We start from the raw sequence: 19,156 nt of genomic DNA on the forward strand, positions 1-19,156 counted from the left end.
CAGCTTTCCATTCAGGGGCCAGAGTTTTATTTAACCAGCTGCCTTATGAAAGCTATTACCTGGAGTTTTCATTTTCCCAGTACACAGCTGCAGAAAAGATTTTAGTCTGGTGTATGAAGGGATGTACAACAGCAAGGACAAAGCTCACTTAAACTAACAATGGAGCCATGGCAAAAGTCATAACCTTATGCTGTCTTAGGGGAAGCACTCTTTCTGAATATAATCTCTCTGATTATGCCCAGTATGCAAAATGCAGCTTTATATCTGCAGCTCAAATAGATTTCAGTATTACCACTGAATACTAATCACTGATGCAAAAAATGTGCAGCTCCCTCAAGGCATTTCAAAAATCTTGATTATTTAATCAGTGCTCTTGATTTATAAGGCGAGCTGGTTGATGACTACCAAAATGTGACACATTGGACACTATCCAGATTGAATGCCAGTTTTCATTTGAGGTTAAAGAGGTAAAACTCTACAAGAGAGGTTTTCCAGTATCCTGGACTAGAGCTAGATTTATATCAGATGATAAATAGAACTTGGCAGTTTGGCTTGCACATAATATTAAAACAGAAACTTCACTGAACTGACAGTCGTAAAATGAAAGGATTAACTTTCTTTCTGATTACAGCTTTATTCTCTGTTTCTACTATGTACTTTTTATTTATTTCATGCTCTCCATCCTAATGTCCTCTTGTTTTTTAAATTGAATTACTCAACTTTTTCACCAACGCATGAGCAATAACTGTTGCCTTTTCATAAGCATTGATTTCCCAACCATCTGGATCCAACATTTGAAGAGTTCAGTTTCTTTCTCCCATAACTGCAGATATATACATGCATTTAAAATAATTTGATGTCTGCATCTCTGTATATTAATTTATGCCTAGTCATATAAAAATATTACCATTCTTCTTTTAAAATACAGTGGAAATGATGAAAATTCTTTATGATATTGATGTATGTATTACATAAAAGTGAATGAGGATGTCCCTAACTCTGTGGCAATTACAGCTCCTGTAGCTACAGTGAGAGACATCACACAGACTTCCCATACTTCAGAGATACTGGGTTGCTGCAGATGGGAACTACAGCACCATGCATTTTACTCATGAGAGTGAGGGAGGAAGATATTTGTTAAATAGGTATAATACTACAATTTAAACCATGAAGACAGTGACTTTAACAATATTCAAAATGGCTATAGATATGTTTGGCTATTTGCCACATAGAGGGTGGGGCTGCACAATCAATCTAGCATCTAATCTTCACAAAGCTAGTACAGCTTAAAGCTATAAACCACCACAGTTCTGTGTTGGCAAGGCTTCACCATGTCAAGGTAGATCACAGCACAGGTGTAAGTAACCTCAAGAGGCACCCCTACTCAAAGGTGAGATCCTGACAAATGCCTGATGTTTGCAAGGGGAGCTCCATGGGTCTCTGTTTATGGGGTAAGATAACTGACTCATAGTCACAGTATTCAGCATTGGCACCTATGGAACCAGGTGTCTGCTGTCAGTTCTTTGAGCTCCAAGTATTGTTTTCAGTCCTGAGCAAGGGCAAAGTCTTTTTTTTGCACCTCATAGTACAAGCAAGGCATTAGGCATAATGAGGATGCTAGGGGATGGTTGGGAGAATACTTCCACATGAGTATAAATAAACATTGAGCACATTCAACTCTTTGCAAAAAGGATTTTTACAGAAGTAGAAAACAATCTCCTAATTTTGCCTTGTAAAAACAACGGGCTTGACAAAAAAAAAAAAAAAAAAACAACCAAAAAATAACATAGCAAGATAAACATGGGTAAAGCCCATACCTGAAGCACTGCACACATTTGTTTTAATTGTGAAAATAGTACTGAAGTCTAGTTTTCAACTGATATGTTGATTTTTTATCTGTCCTACACATGCGGTGTATATTATTCAAACGCATGCATGAGGAAAACACTCCTTTCCAGATATTGTGTGTGTGCCATATGCCGTTAGGAACAGAAAGCAACAATAAATGCGGCTTTGTAAGTGAGAATCTGATGATTCTGTAGGATTGCAAAAGGGCTGCAACACTTCAATCATTGCAAATTCTTATTGTTCTTTATACAAATACTGCAGTGAGTGTATTGAATGGAGGCAGAGATGATCTATCTGCTTCCACATAGATTACTCCGATTTGCAATGACAGAACTGGGAGGCTTTATTCATTCAATCTATACACAACTTTTTCAAAATTAATAACCCAATTCAAAGGCAAGAAACTTAATAGTACTTAACTATACGGCTTCTAACATATCATGCTGATTGAATTCCCATGATCTCATACTTGGTCATCAAAATACCTTTATTTTTCTCAATTAAGATCACAGGCTCAATGCAACTTCCCCCAAAAATAAGATAAATTCATATACATTACCTCTGAGCAATGAGAAATAGCACTGATTGAATAGGGCTGTTAAAATCTCTGCGGTTGGCAGTGTTCATCAGTGAATTTGTTTACAAAGTGGAAAGAATGAGATACTGTCAAAGAATGAAAAATAAAAGCTAGATTTCTTGGGAAGGAGACATCCGTCTTTTTCTATTTGTAAATGCTGATGAGCAGGGTTTAAGGAGGGCTAATGTCATCCATTCATCTTAATTAAAGAGTTAATTGCTCGTGTATCCTGATTTGCTTAGCTGATCTTAGTAGCATGGAAAGCATTTGCTACTATGTATTTTATTGACCGCTATAATGACATCATCAGTAAGACTCAGGATTTATTCATGCCTCAGCCTAAACTCATAACTTTAATAGCCTCCTACATGATAAAACTTTCAAGAGGGAAGCAGCTCCTTTGCATGGTGCAGAATACCGAGAGGTCTGTTCAGACCCCATTCAGAAACTGTTGAATTGTCTCAGTTCAGCTGTCATTGAAGTATTACTTCAAAGTCTAGAGTCATGAAGATAAGTAAAAAGTAATTTTAAAGACTAGTTCTCAGCAAATGTATATATGGAAATAGCATATAAAACATCTAAAAATTGCATATCAAATATAAGCTAGAGACTTATTACTATTCAATTTTTCACATCTGTAGTCATAGTCAAGTAAGCACAAACACAAAAGCAGACAGATGAGGTTGACAGCATGTTCTATGGATTAAAGACCAAATTGGTTTAGTCATATGTCTTACAACACAAAAGGGGAAATCTCAGATCTAAAGAAAGACCAGCTAACTAACTAGAAATCTGAGAGTTTTTCCTCTACATCTTTCAGCATTTACTGCAATTCCTTAAAGATTCTTCACAGAAATTAAATTAAATTTTACACAAGGGGAAAATGGACAGGACTGCTGCTTTTTGATTAATCAGTGACTGAAAAATGAAATAAAAGAGTACATTACAAAACATGATACTTGCTTATCCTGGTAACAAGTCTTCAGAAGTGATCTAATCCTGCCATGCTGCCTTCATGGGATCCATGTGTGTTGGTAATAAGGCACACCATTTACTAAAAGTGTGAACTGGCTTTCAGGATATACTGTGCACCAAACCTAACTCACCCTGATGCAGGTGCATGCCAGGAGTGCTGGCTGTGTATGGTGCCAGACAGAGGCTGGCTTCTGCTCAGTGCTCTCCTGCAGTACCTACTAGGTGCTAAGAGTAATGTGATGGGGTGCTACAGCTCATCTAGTTTTATGAATTTCATGGCAGACTTCACTTCATAACTGTTTTCTTTATTAAGTTTAAACTTCTCAGCTGAGTGGTTAAGAGCCTGGTACTGGCTCCCCATGCTTTATCTGACAGACAAGAGAGTCTTATTTTTTAATATAAGCCATGTCTTCATGTTTTCTCAGAAAAAAAAAAAACACCGGTAAAGCATAATACACTTTAAATGTAACAAACCCCGTGTGATATGAACTGAAGGCTACACTGCACCTCTCCAGGAAAAACAATACGGAAGGCAAGGACATACAAGAGTATGTGGTGCAGTGCTCCCCACATTACCCTGGGTAACCTTTAACATGTCATTGCATCTCTCCCTGCCCCAGTTATCCCTAAAATTACTTACCTTTCTTGTCAGAAAGGACTTCAAATTACTTCATATAATGGTGCTAACTGGGAGTTGATCAGTATTACTGTTTCTTAATAGTTACTGGAAAAGGCAACACAGTAAATGTTCGGCTTTTCCAATCATAGAATCACAAGTTTGGAAAGGACAAACAAGATCATCTGGTCAATATCTAGTTCCAGTAAGAGAAATGGAAAACAGTCCAGGTTGCACAGGAACTCAGGAGGTCATCTGTCCCAACCCTGAGCTCGACACAGGAATAACTCAAGAAATGAAAATCTAAATGTGCAGACTGGACAACGTGCCTCAAGGCTGAACATCCTCAGGGTGGGGACCATTTTTTCATTATGTTAAAGAATATTTATGGGTATGCAGAAAAAACCTGTGACTCATTACTACTAAAACCCGCAATAGCAGATTTTCTCATTATTGTTTAGGTGTTACTCATTATCAACTCCAATTTAAAAGGGTCTTTTTTTTTTTTTTTTTTTTTTAATTATAGGTTGTTCCACTTCTATTTACAGTCCAAGCAAACTCCTTGGTGAACTATTCTGTTGTGTATTTCTTTGTAGTACAGAATCCTTAAAAAGGCCAGTAAAAATAAAACTAATACACTGCTCTGCTATTTGAGTCTTCATGCAACAACATTAGCTTACTGAATTTCTTTTCCCTCAGATTAGGAGCACAGTGGCCCTATCTCACAATCCAGCAACTTTCCTTTAGCTCGGCAGTGTCTGTCCATCACTCCTTGGGTTGACACCTGTAGTTTGGTTTAGCAACCGAGAAACTATTTGGACTGAATCAGAGCCTTCAAAACCATGCCAATGCTTGTTCTTTCTAGATTTTAAACAAAGCGATCAAGGAACCTGGAAGCAGTTTTAAGCAACCACAACTTTTTAATTAATCTTAAATCTCCTCTGTTACCTCCAGTTCCTTTGTTACCTCATGCTAATGTTTAAGTTATAAAGTAATTTCATGAAATGAACACTTGGGGAAAACTCAAAATTCTTCCTGGATGTAGACTGCAGGCTAGGAGCAATGGCTGTCACTTTCAAAATCTTCACATAAGATTAAAATAGAATGCGAATAAAAATTAAAGCATAACATTTTGTTGTTGAATGGAAAATGCTAAAACCAAATTCTTCTGTGGCTTGTAAAATATTCAGTTCCACACTTTAACAGTAACACCTTTTGATTTCTATAGCTTGTGATATCTGAAAACCTAAAAAACAAAGTTTTCAAAAGTTTGAGTTCTTTTTAACTAGTTAAAACCACCTGCTGTAACTTGAATAGAGTAGAAGTTCATACGAAAAGCCTTATTTTGAGATAACACATTTTTGAATTACTATACTGTAATTTTTGTACACTCTATCAGGCAATGGCTAGAGCAACTTCCTACAACATTACTAGCTTACTAATAAACATGTGCATGAAGCAGAACGGCATGCACAAGTTATAATTCTTTGACTGTTTGTGTTACTAGGAACAGGTCTGATATCATCAGTTTAAGAACTGAGGAATTAAACCATCCAAAAGACTGATGCAAAGGATTGGACATGCTAAAAGAGATGGTAAAAAGAGGCTGCTAAGAAATGGAACAACGTTCAGAAGTGAAGCAATACACCCACAATGGTTTGTGAATGGAAATAAACATAACCATGAGAAAATGTTTCACCAACGTAAGAGCCACAACAAAGCTGCGAATCTCAAGATAAGCAAAAATTGCTTCTGAAGAGAAAACAACACACTAGGTAGGACTTCAAAGAAAAGATCTAATAGGCACAAATACACAAAATATAAGAAAGACCAATAATAACAATAATAATACTAAGCACAAGAACAACTTAATCTGTGTCCCTAGTACTATCACATTAATCGTTGGTGCCATGGTGGTGAAGCTAGCTTAGTTATTAAAGATAATTGAATACTACAGTATCACAGCAGTCAGATGCCTTCAGTCAGCTCTACAGTTCTTCTACCAGCCTGCCTCTTCAACCCTCTGTCCTCCGTCCCACTGTATATCTCTAACAACACCTGTGGTTTACTTCTTGGCTGGAAGGCACAACATCTACCTTGCCCAGCTACTTATCATGCTGCTCACATGCCTACCCACAGAACGCACAACTGCTTTTCCAGAAAGAAAGTGAGCAAATGCCTGTGCATTGGGTGGAAAGTCTACTTGATGTTGTAATCCCAATCACAGAGAAAACAAGAGAATTGCATTCAAAAAGGGACAAAGAATAGGTTATTAAATGTCATACCCATATGAGGGTACAAAATGCTGATGTTAGAAGAAATAATGGTTTGTAATTTCAGAAACAGCCATAAGAAATGATTTTAACTGGATAAAAGGAAAACAGGCAGGTAACACTAAGACTTTGTGCAAAACACTCTACAGCATCCTTTAGTGCTGGTTCTGAATCACTGACTCAAACAGGATTTTTGCCACTGGCTTTTACAGAACAGAACAAGCTATTAATGAACTAACAAATTATCTACTTTTTCCTACATGTTTGAACTCAGAGAGGACACGTAACATTTAACTACAGTGAGACAGGACAGAAGGCTTAAAAGGAATATAATGTGCTAGGAACATTAAAACAAATAAGTGCCTAACAAACAGAGCATTAAAAAAAAAAAAGGTTTAAGTAAAATATTTAGCCTGAAACTTGTTCAATGATAAATGGACACAGACAAGAAATGCCCTAGGAACTAACTTCATATTACCTTTGCAGCTGGATTTGGTTTGTTTTCAAAGATTTCCTTCCCACAGTTTACTCCATACATGTAACAATCAGAAAGATCAATACAGTGGACCCTTAAATTGGGTCACAGAGAGGTGGAGCCAGGCTGCTCCCCTTCTGTTCAAACAGCTGAACTACCTTCACCTGTGCTCCCAAGGCTGATGGGCTCCTTTCCCCAGGTGCTCACTCAGTGGCTCAGGCTGGGACTCAACAGTTACCATACAGTATGTAAGAACCCTTAGGTGCCCACCTAGGAACAGCAGATTATAAAGAAAGTCTCAGTCATGATGCATACACTTCTAACCACCCTTTTCAAGAGATTTTGGTAGTCTTTGAAGAAGTGTGAAGTACTTTTGTTCAGTATGTAGTATGCTCTAAAAAAAGAATTATGTTTATAACAGGACCATCCTTACAAAGATTTGATTTGATACAGCCATTTCTATGGGCAAAGATCCTTTACACACAATTACAAATGACATGACAATTGTTTTTAGTTGAATTCAAGAACTAGCTGCATTACAGAACAAAATATTTGATAAGACATTGCTTGTAGTCTCAGAAAAAGCCAAAACAACGTATTTGTTCTTTAGAGAAATAAAAAAAATAAAAATAAAAACAAAAACAAAACCAAAAAAGCAACACAATCACACATTAAGAAAACAGTAAACGAATCACAGTTTTATAGGTTGATGTGATAAAAATTGGGATGTTTGAATCAAGAGCACACAAGCTTTGTGGTTAACTGCATATTTAAATACCTAGAGGTACCTGCAAGGTACTTAGCACTGAATGTGCCTAAATGTCATTGTAGGTACCAAATGGAAATAGACAGATTTTCCTAATGTGTGGTGTTTGGATTTGGAACAAGAATCTCAAAAATGTGAATCCTAACTGAGCCAATTCTTTATTATGCACTGATGACTAGCTACAAAATACTTCTGTTTTTCTTATTTCCTGGTACACCACAATGCTACTACCGACATCTCTCAAAAATGGCTCTTACTAATCAAAGCCATCATATTGATGAATTTTAATAAAAATGAAACTGTACAAAATAATTGTGGCTGTAAATGCTGAGACTGAGTCAGGTAAAATTTTCTTCATCACTGTAGTCCAAATTACAACATTTTATGGTATGTTTTACAGCAGCTGTTAAACCTGATAATCTTTTTCTGTCCTGCTCTCTCAAATGTTACAGTCATGTATGCAATGACTGTGAAACAACTATAGGCTGAGGTAAGCTGCATGCTATTTAATACATGTTTCCAGAATGTCTACCAGAACTGATATTTAATAGCTTAACTTCTATAGAAGAAAAACAATAAAGTTGACCCCCTATACCTACCCTTTGGGTGTTCTATCTTGTTTTCACAGTGGCTTAAAATCTGGAAAGTTACCGAGTCTAATGATGGCTGGGGCGACACTTCTACTTTAGCACACTGCCAAGAATTTATTTTTTCTAGTGTTTTTCTCCTTATAACTATAACATATTAGCTGCTGGTGGCCCTTGGAAAGCTAGCAGATCATGTGATGCTGGCTCTCCTTCTTTCCATCTGCTAGCCTGCATAACAAGAAAAATAGAATATATATTACTTTTTTTTTTATTATTTTTTTTTAACTGATTGCTACAGATGCTGCAAGGATCTCACATGATCATGAGACTACCCAACAACTTCTCTGTTAAAGGAAAGCTATTCTAGAAAGTCTGAAATCCCTGTTTCTTAGGGTTTTTCATTAGTTGTACATGCTAAACAATGATCACTGCTGTACGATGAGAGACAAATTAATGAATCAAACATTACAGATTTCATCACATCAGCTCATTTGCATTTAAGCTGGTTTCCAGCTCTGTCATGCATTTGCTTTTAAACGAGCCCCTGTGGATAGTACTGCAATGTTTGATTCATTAATTTGTTTCTCAGTGTACAGCAGTGCTCATTGTTCAGTATTTGGTGAAATACTTTGAAAATATTTGTTTTTAACAGCCTATCTTTTATTTTAACAATGAATTAACATCTCTGAAGAAGGAAATGCTGGCCATTTTGCAGACACATCCCCTGCCAAATCTCCCAGTTGCTGCCCCAGTCCATCGTTATACCACTGTGATATTATCTGGATTAAGTCTTCACAGCTTGCCTTCCCATATTCTACAATTTCATAAAGCTTTGAGCCAGCTCTTTGGGTTAGCATTATGATGCCCAATTCAGCTCCTGGGAAGTTAAAGGTGGCTTTAAGCCTTTACTCTCTGCTCCTTGGATCAGTCCCAAAGAGAGACTCAGATCAGCCTCCTGGGTGCTTGGTGACATTCTGCCACTGGTGTGCCTACTACACCTCCAAATTATAACAGAGTGAGTTGCTTGGCATGTAATAAATACATGTAGCAAATCAATGGCATGTAGCAAGTAAAGAAGATGGGAGTTGTTTTAGCCACTAGGAATTGGAGAACTTCTATAGCCAGACCTTTCCCTTTGATAATACTGTCATCACAAATTGTAAGATTATAAAGTCAAGACCATCAGGCAGGAGGATATGTTTGGACTATTGATACCATTATTGTCTTTGCCTACTTCAAGTAATCAACAGATACAAATGTATATTTAAAAATCAAAAACAAACAAACAAAAAAAAACATGAAAGAAACCCTGTTTCACTGGCAAACATAAACAGGGAATCTGTGGTACACAAAAACTACTGCACAACCAGAAGAACATGATATAAGAGGGCTGAAGTATGCTGTGCATGAGATGTTTCTCTTTAATGATTAACACACAAAGAGAAAAACATTCTTCTGTTTCTGTCACAGAAGAAAGCCCAGGCGAAAGACAATTTCTGGTTCCATTGTAGAAAGAGGGGATGAATTTTGTAATGTACACCCATGTCTTTGGAAAGATAGTTTGGCATTCTTCCTAAAAGGTGGATCTGGCATTATCTGCAGGAGAAAACTGCTTGAATCTTCTTTATAAATGCATTAACATTATAATTCACAACACCCTTCATTGTACTTGCAAGGAATTATGCAATGTTCATAGGATGGAAAATTCCAAATATGCTCTCAGAGGCTGGATTTATTTTAATGATTATTATGAAATATATACCTTACTGAAAAGCAAAATAGTTTTGTGTTGTTTTTTAAATAATAATCTCTGCATTTTTCTTCCTTGAAAGATCATACTTCACAAAGACAGATGAAACAATATCAGAGAATAGCTAGAGTGTCTTCATATGAATTAACTATATATTTTTGCACAGTTCAGCTATAAGTCAGTTTTGTATGAAATGCCCATTCAGGTCACTGTTGCTTAAGGTAGAGATCATTTGCTTACATGCCTGCTGAGTGAAATAAATATGGCAACAAATACTCAAAAAGAGGAGCAGTGATGAAAATATGGAGCCCAGTCAAGAGTTATTGCACAAAGAACACATTAACTGTACTAGTATTTTCTCACCAACTCTCCCACCAGACTCACATGCTTGAGCAGTGATGACAATGAAGGAATCTTTCCATGATCAAATGTGAGTGCTGTCCCACTACTGCCTACACAAGAAACTCTTTGCTGGTGCTTCTTTAACTCAAAAACACCTTCAGTGCACAGCATGGCTTAGGATTATAAAATACCAAGCCTGAAACCAAACAGCACATTATCTGATTCCACATGATGCTGGTTTCCTTCAGAAGTCCATCATTTAAAAAGCCCCCCAGAACTCTCGCCATTCTTTCAATTCCAAACCCTTGGCAGGCAAAACCACAACCAAATAAATAAGGCAACAGTCCCAAACCTAGAGTAGAAGGTTTGTGTTAAATATTAGGGAATCCATGTTGTCTAAATTAAGGCATTTGGTAGGCAGGCATTTCTACACCTGCAGAAGGTGACTCTTTTCAAATCTAAGGTGGGTTTGACATCTCCTGTAACTCCACATTCACTGAAATAGGCATCCACAAGATTAATTCTGACCCAATATTCATATTTTAGTTGGTAAAGTTAGGTTAAATTAGTTTCAACCTAGTAAAATCACATATATCTTAGCTAAACACAACATATTGCTTACAGTGTTATGAATTTCCATCACTCTTACTTCTTAATAAACACAGTAGGCTAACCTGTCAGGCATATCCAACACATAGTTTCACATTGGTAGATGCTGTGAAAGTTAGTCGTGATTCTGGTAAACTCTTTCTCTGTTATATTCAATATTTAGAAATTCCACTTTATTTTTTTTTTATTTTTTTATTTTCATTAGAGAAAATGGATTCAACTGAAACATTAACATGCAAATAAGCTAAAGCTCCTAAAACATGAGCAGGAAAAACTCCTCCTTTACTGCTCACTGATATCCTTTCCATTTACAAAAAACTCACATGTCAATTAAGCTCACCTGTTAATTAAAAGCCTGTCTGGAAAATTTCTTGCAAGTTGGAAGCAAAAGAAAGCGTAAAAGTATCTGAATGTTAAAGCTTTGAATTTTAATTACTTACTCCCAGGTTCGTTTGTGATCCCTCAGGTGTTGGCTGGGCAACAGCAAAGAACTGGAAAAAAATAAACAAAATTATTTTGTAATTCCTGCTGTGGGGAACAAAACGTATTGAGAAGGCTTCCAATTTTCTCTTCTTATCTTGTTTAGATTTATTCTTCATTAATGTACTTATAAGAAAGTATCCACATGCAAAGAAAAAAGATTCTGGAAGATTACAGGCAACTGCAGAGAATAATTGTTCTGTGAATTTGACTTTTTTTTTTTTTTTTTTTTTTAACAATAATAGGAGAGTCCCTATTGTGTTTCTCTCACAATAAAGAATATCACTATAATTACAAAAGGGAGAATAATATGTTAAAAAAAACTGGCATAAGGTCTAACATTTTTATCAGATTACCAATTACATGTATCCATTAAATCCGATGTGTTGTTTATTTTATATGCATTTAAATAGAGAAGTCATTAGTAGATCTAATAAAAATTCTGGAACTCACAGTAGTTTTTTCCCTTCTCACTAGCTACCCATCTAATAATAACTGCATATCTGACTGATTTCCTTCTTTCCTGTTTTTTTCTTTTTTTTTTTCTTTTTTTTTTTTTAATAGATGAATGATCTTAACAGAGGAACTTCATCATAAGAAACTGAGCCAGGAAAGTAAGCATGGAAGCAGTGAATAGCTTTGCTTGCTCACATAAAGACAGTCAACTTCATATCCCCAAGCCCTATAACAGTTTAATAACCTGAATTTTTAAAAGTGTCTTTTTATTAAAGATAAACATCTGGGATTCTGATTTGGATCAGTAATCTTTACAATATGAAAACTCGTTTGTGACATTTCACAGATGAACTACTAAATGGTTTCATAAGGTTTCTGATGAATCTTTGCATGCAAAAAATTGGGCCATGTAAATCAGAAGAGCTACACATTCAGCGCTCTTAGCACTGGAATTAATATCTTCATGTTTTCCATGGCATATACACAGCACACATACATCTGTTTTAAACAGCTCAATTATCAGTTAGAGTATTCTTACAAATTAACTTGCATGCAAGGAGATGACAATATGCAATGTAAGTAATTGTGATCATATAATGCTCCTCAACATAATTCAGAATGAGTCTCAAATTGCACTAAACACTTTACAGAAAATGTAAATGACAGTTTATATACTATGGATAAAAACCACGTTCAAATACCTTGAGTGAATTACTAAGTAGAAAATAAATGCATTTAAGTCAGGCTACTCAATTCTGTACAGGTTATAAAACAGTTAAAGACAATACCTTAAACTGCATTTAAAGGTCTGGTAATGTTAAATACTTTAGATCCCAGTTGTATTAAGTTCATGGTTAAGGTTTCCTCATTAGAAGATCGAGGCTTTATGAACTGTAACAGCACAAGTCATTTTTTGCTATTACACTCATTGAGGGTTACTGTACAAGCACTATATATTCAGTTATGTATTCAAGTATAGACTTACGCTCACTGCTTCCACCAATACACAGGAATTTTGTGCAATACAATATTTTCAGGAAATTAAAATATCAAAGTACATTAAGAATGGATGAAGAATAAGCCAGGTTTGTATCATCTATTTTGTTTCTAAACCAAATGTCATTTAAATGGAGACAATATGTTGTTTACTGCAGTCATTGATGTTGGAATTCAGTGACCTGAGAGACAGGCCTTATAAGCAGTATCTTATTTATAATGGAAAATGCATTGCACCAAGAGTAGCCATGATGAATTCAAATACCCAAGCTACAATTACTGAGGCATCTTATGCATCTGTAATTCATAAGAGGATGCTTTATGAAAATTCAGGACATCAGCAGGTCTTATGTAGGTTACTTGTAAATATGATTTTAAAAATTAATACATATTCTTTTCAGAAGAATGAGAGCCTTCTCTGGAAAAAGGATGATGATGTACAATTTAACTTCAGCATCAACTGCTGAGGAACTATTTGGGGAAAACAAAGTATAATTTCAAATATTTTTGAAGGTTTATTTGAACATCAGGTCTACTATCACTTACAAAATGCTTTCCTTACACAGCATGGGATAGATCCACCACATTCAGCCTAAAATGACAAAAGTAACTCCTAGAATATTTCACATTCAAGCAAAGCATCCATTTCAATGACAACAGAATGAAATGCAGACGTATTATTACCCCTAATTTACAAGTATCTTACACAACAAAGGTAGTGGTTTAAAATGGATTATCCTAAAGGATGGATAATGTCCATAAACACATCTGATATCCACCTATTTAATTCATGAGAACTTAAGTTCAAAACCACAACATGACAACTTTGCAAAGGAAAGAACTGTGATATTACAGAATACAGACAGCTGGGGACCCTGAGCATGCCCCACCCCAAGGGGTACCACGTCAAGCTCATCCTGAACTTGACTTTTGAAGCTATAATGGCATCTGCTGTGCCTTGACTTCAATGTCTACATTTGTGTTTTGTCTAATCTTCCTGCTGCATAATCCTTACTTCTAAAGTGTCAACTTGTGATTGTGAATATACTGGTTTGAGAAAAATAAAACTGTTCCCGATGCTGACAGTTACTGAAGAAGTCACAGAGAATAGCAGAAAATCTTTTTATTACCAATTTTAATAGCTGCTGAATTCTTTTATTTCCTTAGTTTTATTGATCCTCCGGAAACGTGAGCAGAAGATAGGAATTATATTAAAATTCTTCCAATCACCAATTTTTGCCTATATCTACAGCATGATGAAATTTTATGCATCTTTTTATGTTTACGACTGAAGAACTAAATTAGGAGGAATAAACAGTGGGAAAACACATTACAAGTTTTTGAGATGTTTTGCATTCTGTGGAGCCTTTAATAAAAACACCAGCTGGAAATAATGGTAAGTTCCTAGGAGAAATGGTAAACGCTAAAGATAAGATCATTTTCAATCTCATGACTTCTTCTCTTTTTAGCTCATTTCCTATTTTCTTTTTCCTTTTTTTGTACATATAAACTCCTGAATTACTCTTCTCCTCTTGTATTCTGTATAAATTTGTGTATAAATGTATAAATTTCAGATGTGTTTAAAAAACGAAACAAAACCTTAACAATTCTATTTCCAGCAAGCATTTGTCAGCACACTAGCTCAGTTCCAAATTGCTCTAAAAGTGTTATTTAAGGAGCAATAAGAAGTTCCTATTCATGCAGTAATGCTTTTTTGTTATTCTTACTTGTCGGCTTCCAACATGAATTCCAGTATTTTCTGCATACTACTGTTAATTTCTGCTTCATGGGGAGTGGCTGTTCCTTCCCTTTATGGCAGCAATCAATGAGTACTTCTCAATAGTTATAAGAAAGAATCCCATTTAAAAATGGCAAATCATATTAAGTTTCTATATGTTCCTTGATCTTTTGCCAGCACGTCGGATCCATTTCCAGAGTACACGAGTCAGGCTATGTGCCCTGGTTAATAAGTAAACAGTTCCTGTAAAACTTTTTTCTCCTACTGTTTCATGCTTCCACGTTGTCTGAAGAAATCCAAGTAAAATCACCAACAGGATCTCCTTTCTTCTTGTTCCCTTTTTTTTCTCTAAGCGATAAGCAATGTCTCAGGTCTAAAACTTTGTAAAAGAAACAAATCCCCCTTTTATTGCAAAGCTTTTGGCAGGATATTTTTCTGTTTTGCACAGTATGTTAATGTTGTGATCAGCACATTGTAAGATCCAGCAGCATCATCTTTTACAAGTGATAAATCTCACTTTCCCTATTTTCTTCAATCAAGAATAGGACAATATGTGTGAGTTAGAATAGAAATCATTCTCTCATTGTTGACTGTGATTCTAGCCTTGGTAAATATGAAGACATACAACTGTCGTTTTGATTAGCAATACTGACATACATCAACTGAGACACAGACTATAGCTCCTAAACTTCTTTAAAATTGCTGCTAAACTTTCCAAGTGCATAAATTAGCATATTTTAGTCACTGTCAATTTAGTCCAGATTTGACATTATTAAAGCAAGCAAATACTGATCAATTCTCTGATCAATTAGAACCTGATCTGGGATTTACTGCTATATTTAATAGTACAACTATTTTATACATACAAGCTTCTGTTGTGATATCTACACGATCTGTTCTTCTGATTTTTGGTGCTGAAGATGGAAGTGAGAGAGACAACTCTACTTGTTCTGAACTTGGTAGTGATACAGCACCAGAGGCTCCTATCAGCAGAACACAGCAAATATGCAGTGTGTCATACCCAGATACTGTGAGATAAAATCAAAGAACTGCATTCTCCAACTCTGCACAAGATACCTCTCAGCCAAATCTGGCTGCTTTTCCAGTCCTGCTGATGAAAACAACAACAGACTGTGAGCCCACAATGGAAGTTTGTTTGCAAGGTATTTCTTTCACATGAATGCTTCTAAGGTTAGAGTTGTGTCATGATTTTCCCCACTGGTATCATGGCATTTCAGCAATTTGTACATGTCCAATTTATGTCAAAATACTATGGTGATGACTTTTGCTAATTTAAAAGGATTTAAAAATGAATGTGGAACACTTTGTTGATATAAAATAAAGCAAAGATCAATAGATCAGAGAAGGATCTAAGAAGAGCAAGGAACAATCAGGCTATAAATGTCAGAGCTGAGCAATTTCCACACAAATAAAGTAAAGCTGCCATGGGCAAAAGCTCCAGATTTGAAGCCTCAGACCAGTGCTGCGTGACTGTGCTCCAGTCCCAAGGCCATGCAGCAGAGAGCAGCTGGCATTACACTTGGCAGTCACTGTTATAGCTATGCCTTTACAGATAGCTGCTCCTCCTGAATGGGGAGCTTAGCCCTTCAGAGGGACTGCCCCACCTCACACCTCTTCCTAGGCTGAAGAGTTCAGGTAAGAGCTTTTACTCAACAAGAAAATACAATAAGTTCCATTTTTTTGGTGTTGCAACTTCCTCCCCACCCCATTTAATTTCTAACTTTGTCTATCAAGTAGGGAAGGAGGAAATAACGAAGATTTAACATTTATATCTTGTAATTTGCTACAGTGTAAGGTTTCATATCCTCTCACTGGAACATCACTGAGGTTTCAGCTACAGACAGCTGATACCTGATGCTTAAACAAGCTGGGTCTTGCACCAAAATCTGCCTGCAAACACTTCAGTGTGAAGGCTTTGCAACAGGATGAAAGTCACCTTTCTAAAGGCTGTAATGCCAGCTATCGCAACAGTTTGCTATTTTCAATCCAAATCTGCTTCTCTTTTATGGAAACAACTCTAGTAATAAACTTCTGAATCTGTTCCATAAGTTAAGACTGACATTGCAAAGTTCTGTCCACCTCAGATTTGCATTTTTCATCTGCCCAGGGGCTGCCTTCTCTTCTGTTTACACTGTGCCTGCAGGTGTTATCAAATCTAAACATCTCATTTCAATACTCAATATTGCATCCACTTCTGAAATCTGAAATATTTAGCATTTTAAAAATAGTATGAGATAGATTCAAAGATCTCGGAACCAACTAAATAGAGTAACAAAAATGTGTGTATATATATATATGTATGTATATATATATATATATATATGTATGTATGTATGTAAATATATATATATATATATATATATTTTTTTTTTCTGAAACATTTGAGAAAAAAGTTAAAGAGAGATTCATCTCTCAAGAGCTCCCCTCCTAACATTTCTATCCAGAAATTTGAAGGCAGTCAATGTCCCACTTAATGAGAGTATTTGAAAGTCCATCCATCACTTTAAGTACATAAATGGAGAACAAACTGCCTTGCCATCTCTGGCCACAATATCCTGTTACCTCTGGATAACAATAACTAAGTAGAAAACTTCAGCTTCAATAGGTGAGCACCTTCCATGAGTCTTAAACTCATAAACGGAGTAACAGCTCCTCCTCAACATATTGCTTCCTGTGTGAAATATTACTGTCATTTTGGCTGACCTGTAATCTCTTTTTGAGCCATGATGCACGTTAGTATTATAAACTTCTCTTGTTCAAAGTAACAACAGGTATTTAAATTACCAAGTGGCATAACAAGAATTTGTATATGCATATGCATAAATTGCGCTTGGAAAACCAGAAGAGTGACGAGCCATCAGCAACAAGCTGCAGCATTGTCCATGGCTTTCACATCGTAGTAAAAATGTTACTCTACAGAGACAAAGCAGTCTGACCGCCGAAGCTCCCAGCTGTACGTATTTCTCTTCTGAAGCAGAAAATATATTGTTCAAAAATTACTGCAGTAGGGAAAACTGTTTTATGAATTTATCTGTAACTTCTTGTACCAGTAACCCACTCAAAGAAAGAAGTTTCCTCTTTGGTACAACATTTGATATAAACTTCTGTGTGAGGATTTTCTTTCCTATCCATCCCTGACTATGAGCATTGGTCTCTCCTGAGGTTAAGCTGGGCTGTATGATGCCTGTGAAAGGTTCGTTACAGCTTACTATTTCATCCCACCGGTACATCCTCCCTCCCTTACCCGAAGAAGCAGCTGTACCATCAAACTGAATCTATAGCTACCAAGGATTAATGTCACAGACAAGTAAAACATGATTTTGTTTACATGTGACCAATAGTGCATATATTCCTTAGAATCACAGCCGAGTCCAAAGGGATATTTCATGCAGTTGAAACAAGCAGCTCCAAAACCATCTGCAGCGTAACCACATGACAGACCCAATGGTGATTTCATAGTTGCCAGTAAAACAAACTCTGATTCTTCCCAGAGAGACAAATGCTACTGCAAAAACAAAGCAGAACAGTTATAGCTGACCAACAAAAAAGGAGAATAAAATAGCAAAGAAACTAAAACTAATCAGGAAACTAAACAAAATTTAGCAGGCAAAAGGGTCGTATTCCCAATATCCTCCTAAGGTTTTGAAGGGATGAATGTTACCTAGCGAGAAAGGAGAGCTACACTGATGCATGCTTGGAACGTTACAGAACTTCTCCTTTCAACAAATGTCTGTAATACATCTATTAATCAATCATCTCTAAGTTGAAAGAATACAATGTAATTGTTTCAGGTACCAAAGTCACATTCCAAGGGATTCCCACAAGGATGTGAGCACCTAACAGGCTATATAAAAGATTGAGCAATTTTGGCTCCTTTTCCTTTCATCTCCCTTTTTAACAAGGATTTAAAACAGAGAAACAAACAAACAAACAAAAACAAACAAACAAACAAAAACAAAACAAAAAAACCCAAACAACTCAGTTTAAGAAATCTACTCTGTCTACAGTGCTAAACTGATGGCCATTCTGTCTCATCACCTGTGTGTTTCACATGCCCTGAAACCACACATTACACACTAACTTAGCAGTTTCAAGAAGCAAGAAGTGCTGAAAAGACTTAATCACATCAGAGACTCATACATTACACAAACTTGATACTAAAGCCTCTACTAGAATTTATTACCTAGGAGAAGTTCTAGCCTATGTTTTATCTGTATTCTTCTTCCTGTCAGATACCAGATATACTTCTTCCTTCCTGCCATGACACACTGATGTCCAAACTTCATACAATGCTACAGATCTCCAGAAAACCAAAAGCACAATCATGTCAAGTGGCAAACTAATAAAAAGTGATTAACTGCCAGACCCCATCAAATCTTTTAAAACTGCCCATAGTTTACTTATCTTAGATCTTCAAAAATGAAATCAGATGAGAAGTTTTACTCACACGTGTCTAGAATACAACACATTTGTTTGCAAAGCTGACAATAGAGACTTTTATAGTCTGTAGTTTGTACTACATAATCTGGGAAGCCAAAGAAAGGCATCTATGAAGCACGTGACTGACAGTTGCTTACTTGGATGCCTACATAATATGTAAAGTTCCCTTGTTCAGGTTTCTGCAACTACAAACAGAGGAAAATCTTT

General features: G+C 36.1%; 1 protein-coding gene across 10 annotated transcripts in view; it reads right to left on the minus strand.

Moving 5' to 3' along the window:
- Positions 1-19,156, minus strand: part of TENM2 (teneurin transmembrane protein 2) — a 1,269,291-nt gene that overhangs the window by 580,293 nt on the left and 669,842 nt on the right. For all 10 annotated transcript variants that reach the window (XM_032447373.1, XM_015875932.2, XM_015875931.2 and 7 more), the window contains exon 7: positions 11,259-11,309. The gene's annotated coding sequence lies outside the window, so the exon portion shown is untranslated. The remainder of the gene's footprint in view (positions 1-11,258; positions 11,310-19,156) is intronic.

Source organism: Coturnix japonica, chromosome 13 (genome assembly GCF_001577835.2).
Source record: "Coturnix japonica isolate 7356 chromosome 13, Coturnix japonica 2.1, whole genome shotgun sequence".
In the NCBI taxonomy this organism is placed as follows: domain Eukaryota; kingdom Metazoa; phylum Chordata; class Aves; order Galliformes; family Phasianidae; genus Coturnix; species Coturnix japonica.